General features: G+C 38.0%; 1 pseudogene; it reads right to left on the reverse strand.

Annotated features, from left to right (window-relative positions):
• Positions 1-5668: 5668 nt before the first annotated feature.
• LOC102419702 lies at positions 5669-6045 on the reverse strand (annotated as a pseudogene).
• Between the last annotated feature and the right edge of the window lie 606 nt (positions 6046-6651).

Genomic DNA, 6651 nt, shown 5'->3' on the forward strand with positions numbered 1-6651 from the left:
GATGAAAAAGCAAAGACACACTGGATAAAAACTTCCTCAAACACATATCCCTAGAAGGCAGAAGAACTGGGCCTGAAACCTAAATCCTTCTAATGATAAAGTCTGTGGACTTTCCCCTTCTATCTTTCTGTGTTATTTTGACTTAAAGGGACCAAAATTAGGCTAGCTTCTAATAAAAGCTCTCCCCAAGATGAAGGAAACTGTCTTTGACCAACTATAGCTTATTGTAGGAGGCAGAATTTGCCTGGACAAGTTCTAATCCAATGCAAGAATCACTCACTTTTTGAATAAACATGTATGATATTACCATGACTTTGTGTTGAAATTATATGACTTGGATGGAAATACATACACATCTTGCTGCAGATGTCCCTCATTGAGAGAGGCTTTGAATAAGAGTACTAGTAATATGGTAAAGCTTTGGAATTCATATTGTGGTTAATGATCATATAATCTAAGAATCCTATAGTATTTATTCATTTGTTCAAATAAATATTTACTAAGTACCTACATTGCACCTCTTATTGTGGTAGGTTCTGGGGATATACAATGGTGAATAAGACAAGCAAATATAATTTTGAATGCTAGTGAAAATGCCATCTTAGATTCACAAAGCATTCAGGATATTCATTCATTCAACAAACTTTATCAAGTTCCTACTATACACCAGACAGCATAGGAGATACTGAGGACATAAAGGTGAATAATTCACAGTGCTAGAGGCAACTTTAGAAATCAACCATATGCCAGATGACTAAAGTAAAAGTACCAAGAGCCTAAGCACATGTCCAAGATCACACAGCCAAACTGGAGTTAAAAGCAAGGGTTGGTAACTGGATCTTTAACCCCTGAACTTTTCTTAAGAGTGGAAAAACAGTCCTCGCTGGTTTGGCTCAGTGGATAGAGTGTCGGCCTGTGGACTGAAGGGTCCCAGGTTCAATTCTGGTCAAGGGCATGTACCTCAGTTGCAGGCTCCTCTCTGGTCAGGGCGCATGTGGGAAGCAACCAATTGATGTGTTTCTCTCACATCAATGTTTCTCTCCATCTTCCCCTCTCTCTTCCACTCTCTCTAAAAATCAATGGAAACATATCCTCAGGTAAGGATGAAAAAAAATAGGGGAAAACACTGTGAAGTCTCCTGCCTTTTCTAACATTGTGTTGTGTGACATAACTGATATTTGCTATCCTTTCTCCTAAATTGGGGAAGATGTTAAAAAAAAGTAAAATCATACCTGCCATAAAGATGCTAGAGCCATAATATCAACAATAGATTAATGTCAAGAATGTCACGGCTCCTGGCTGGCATGGCTCAGTGGTTGCATGTTGCCCTATGATCTGAAAGGTCATGGTTCAATTCCAGTCAGGGCACATGCTTGGGTTGCGTGCTCTATCCCCAGTGGGGGGCGTGCAGGAGGCAGCCAATCAATGATTCTCTCTCATCACTGATGTTTCTATCTCTCCCTCTCCTATGCTCTTTGAAATAAAAAAAAAATAACAATAAAATAAAGATAAAAAGAATGTCACAGCTCAGAAACCCTAATCTAGCCTATCTTTTTAATAAGAAGGGCTATAGAATATATTTATAAAAATTATATATGGTATTTTAATTAGGCCTCATTAATGTCACAGATGAACATTGGCGAGGGTTTGTCTTAACACAACACACATGCACACATCCATGTAATAGAAGCCTACTATCTGTCTTGTGGATGACTATAAGAAACTCTGACAATATGGTTTTCACCTTCATGACCAGCAGAATTTTGCTAAAACTAAGCAATCTTTTTATGTGAGTAATGTGCAGCAACATGTTCTGACTGCTTGCAGAAACTTTTTTAGCCACTGACACAATATGACAATACTTCAAATTGCGCTTTAGCCTTCCATCTGTGTAACACAATTTCTGCCCCTGCTCAGACACTCACAAAACTTATTCTCACATAAGTCACAGAGTTGGAATCACATGAATTATCCAACCTCCAAAATGTTGGGCTGAAAAACACCTGGAGATCCTTATTCATAACTACACAGGCATCTCATGGGCTGGAGCTTTATTCCTTATCAATGCCAAGTTGAGACTGGCTTAATTGTGCAGTTTCTAGATCTTTGTCAATTTGCTCGATTATAGCAAAAACTCATAATTATTTTCAGCTGCAAACAAATGCAAGGCTGACTCTAAAGAGGTATGGCTCTTTTGTTCCTTTGATCAACAGCTTTGGCTTGTACCATCAATATGCTCTCAATACCCAGCATCTCATATATTGTTAGATTATTTGACAGGCATGCCAGTTGTTAAATTTTCTTGTCTTACAAGGTAGTTGAATTGGAACCACTAAGTTACCAAGTGGGCCAATGTTGAGCTTTGGATTTCAAGGGCTAGAGCTAGGACAGAGGAAAAGCCAGAGAATGAATCTAAGCCCACATACAAGCATAATGGACTTGCTGAGTTCTAATCCTAGACTTTGGAGCAAGTTGCCTAACTTCCTCTCTCAGTTTCCTCATCTGGAAAATTGGGAAATTTTAAAGTGGTACCTAGCTTCCACTGCAAACACAGCTGATTATCACAGCCAGCCGGCCTGGAGGTCAAATCCCTCTAGTATTAACTATAACAATCAAGGCATAACTACAACAAGACTGCACACAAAGACCACTAGGGGGTGTACCAAGAAAGTGTAAAAAATGCGGAGACAAAGAAACAGGACAAAACTATCAAGGGAGGATATTGAGTTCAGAACCACACTTTTGAGGTCTCTCAAGAGGCTTCTAGAGTCTGTCGATAAACTTGATGAGATGTACAGGAAATCTAATGAGACCCTCGATGGTGTGATAAAGGACCATCTAGAAAGTAAGCATACACTGACTGAAATAAAGAATATTATACAGACTCCCAACAGCAAACCAGAGGAATGCAAGAATCAAGTCAAAGATTTGAAATGCGAAGAAGCGAGAAACACCCAACTGGAAAAGCAAAATGAAAAAAGAACCCAAAAATACGAAGATAGTGTAAGGAGCCTTTGGGACAGCTTCAAACGTACCAACATCAGAATTATAGGGGTACCAGAAGATGAGAGAGAGCAAGATATTGAAAACCTATTTGAAGAAATAATGGCAGAAAACTTCCCCCACCTGGTGAAAGAAATAGACTTCCAAGTCCAGGAAGCGCAGAGAACCCCAAACAAAAGGAATCCAAAGAGGACCACACCAAGACACATCATAATTAAAATGCCAAGAGCAAAAGACAAAGAGAGAATCTTAAAAGCAGCAAGAGAAAGAAACTCAGTTACCTACAAGGGAGTACCCATACGACTGTCAGCTGATTTCTCAACAGAAACTTTGCAGGCCAGACGGGAGTGGCAAGAAATATTTAAAGTGATGAATAGCAAGAACCTACAACCAAGATTACTTTATCCAGCAAAGCTATCATTCAGAATTGAAGGTCAGATAAAGAGCTTCACAGATAAGGAAAAGCTAAAGGAGTTCATCACCACCAAACCAGTATTATATGAAATGCTGAAAGGTATCCTTTAAGAAGAGGAAGAAGAAGAAAAAGGTAAAGATACAAATTATGAACAACAAATATGCATCTATCAACAAATGAATCTAAGAATCAAGTGAATAAATAACCGGATGTACAGAATGAACTGGTGATTATAATAGAATCAGGGATATAGAAAGGGAATGGACTGACTATTCTTGGGGGGAAAAGGGGTGTGGGAGATGCGGGAAGAGACTGGACAAAAATCGTGCACCTATGGATGAACACAGTGGGTGGGGAGTGAGGGCGGAGGGTGGGGTGGGAGCTGGAAGGAGGGGAGTTATGGGGGAAAAAAAAGAGGAACAAATGTAATAATCTGAACAATAAAGATTTAATTAAAAAAAAATAAAGTGGTACCTAATCAGAGGTTTGTGATGATTAAATTATGCAATTCCTTGAGCTGCCAATAAATATTACCTATAAGTAGCTAATAACATTAAATGTCAATAGACACCATCTATTAATAAACATTAAAATTAATGAGCAATATACATGATCTACTAATATTGCTGTTATCATCTAGAAAAGTCCTTACTCTTCCTTGAATTTAAGGTTTCTCAACTGTAAAATGGGAGTAATAACTTCTAAAACTTTTTTATACTCAAATGTATACTCAATTAGAGCATCTAAACTAAAACACTTTGTACAGTGTAAAGTGTATCAAAATATATGATGGTATTATTGTTACTTCTGCTATTACTGTCTTCACTGGCACTGGGGTATTCACCCAGTGCAAGGGGAGAGGTATCTTTGTACAGTCAACTTAAAGATACACTAGGACTCTAAAATAAAGTTGATTTTATTATTGTATGCCATGCACTGTACTTGTTCAGTACATGTTTACACTGTTTCTACATTTCCATTGGCAAAAGCTAACAGATGCCCTTACAGTCTGTTGTCTTTTCCCATAATGTCTACTTCCCTTGTTCTCCAAAATATATGTTTGGAAATTCCCCAACTCTATAGATACTGCTTATAATATCCATAATATTTAAGGACTGCTTTTAATAATAGGTCATAAATTTAATCTCTTTTCCCCATTTTGGTAAAGCATCAATGAGTGCCAGTTATGTGGTTCTTAAGTGAGAGTTCCAGATGATCATGGGACTTAAGGAGAATGATGTTGCTAGATATGGTGATAATAAATGGTAATAATTCTGTTAAAATTGTAACCTTCAATGTAAAATTGGGACCAATAATCTCTTCTAATAAGAGTATTGTATGGATTGAGTTGAATAATACTCACAGAGGTCAAGATAAATATAAGTCACCTAGTGGTTGACTCTGAATCTAATTTGAACTTCACTCAGTAAAATTCTATCTCAATATCCTGACTACAAACATCAAAGATTCTTAGGCCCTAATAGCATAAAGCACAATCTTACCATTGAGTTTCAAAATTCATTTGTTTTAACCTAAATGTATATGGCAAATAGAAAGAATGGAGGCTAGAAAGGGGAAACTTTTTTTGAAGAGATTTAAACCATATTACTAATCATGTCCCATGAAAGAAATTTATTTTTTACTGAAAATGAATAAGTTGTAATTAGAAGGATCTATTGCTGAATTAATACAACTTCAGTGAAATGCCATTAACTTTCTCTTCCTCAATTCCTCTATCTTTCAAATGGTGGTTATAGTTATAGTTGATGACTTTTATGACTGTCAAATTAAAAATTATGTTCACGGTGGGAGAGATGGATTTGTGGATTTTAATAACATCTTTCCTCCATGCAGCATTGCCAACGACAGTAAGTCTCTAGAAGCTGAACACTGATATAAATGTTCACTCATTTAATCAAGGCTGTATTCATGAATTTGTAAAATAACATTAATAATATCCCTTGGCTGCCATATTGTCCCAAAATGTTTGCCTTCCATAGTGTAAGAGGGAAGTCATTCTTATAACTTGTGAACAACCTTCAAAACTAATTTCAATGGAAACAGGAGGCTTGCAAAGACAGTAACAGATACTAATGGACATCTAAGGAGGGATTGAGAAAATATGATGAGTTTCTACAGAAGTATACCTCTAAGAAATGCTGGCATACTGAAGAAGGTGACTAGGAGTCATATTTTTATGAATTCTTTTTTTCCATTTAGGCATTTTATATGCAAGTATGTATTACATCCCTAGAAGGGTCCCTGAATTGTCCCTCCTGTGTGCTTTTGTCTTGCTTCTTTGTGGTCTATGATGCCCACCGAGGTTGTCAGTACAATGAATCAAGCTAACAGGCCCAAGGCAGGTTGTTCTGCCATTTTTCTAGATCTTTGAGTTGCACGTGGAATCTGAAGCTTACTCCACACTTGTCTAACCTACCTATGAGGTTCATAACAATTTTCCCAGCTCTGTGGTCATCAATAATTTTAAATTTGCCTATGTAACCACGGTTCATAATCACAGTTATAAACCAGATGGCAACTCTGGAGCACTGCCTAACAAGAACCTGGTGTTTGTCTCTCTTTTTGGCATTGTTGATACTCCTGATAGCATCAGCCAGGACATTCATGGCACCATTATGGTGGCATGGAAAGACAGTGGAAAGAGTTCGTGAATTCTTAACGGACCTCCTGGAAATGCCATGAAGTAGACATTGTAAGTGATGGTTTATACCTAGGACACTGAATGTAAACACCCAGTGAGAAGTTGGAGTGGACATTGCTTGTGCTCTACATAGATCCCCTCAGGTCCCTTCTACTCATTGTATGCCCCTTCCCCAGCTATGGTGTGCTAATTTGGAGGACTGCCCTGGGGCTGCTGGAGCACACTGAAAGCCAGAAGTGCCTGGGAGTCTACACCCCACAGGGGGTGACTAAAAGGTGCAGGAGTATGAAACTCAGATCTCTTGCTTTGTTACTGACAGCACTGAATCCTAATCTACATTCCAAATTGTGTCTATGGGATCAAGCTAACGCTACCTTCTTGGCAGTTCCTGAAATTTCAAGTGATGGCTTTGTCCTCTTCCCAATTCCACTTCCCCCAATCCCTTACTAAGTCTCCTGGGAGCTTCTTTAATCCATCACTTACACATAATCCTCTTCTCAGTCTTCTCACAGATTAAAATAGAATAAATCCAGTCTCTTAGGGACTTCCATGGATAAAAAAGAATCAAACT

Source organism: Myotis lucifugus, unplaced genomic scaffold (assembly GCF_000147115.1).
Source record: "Myotis lucifugus unplaced genomic scaffold, Myoluc2.0 scaffold_5849, whole genome shotgun sequence".
Taxonomy (NCBI): domain Eukaryota; kingdom Metazoa; phylum Chordata; class Mammalia; order Chiroptera; family Vespertilionidae; genus Myotis; species Myotis lucifugus.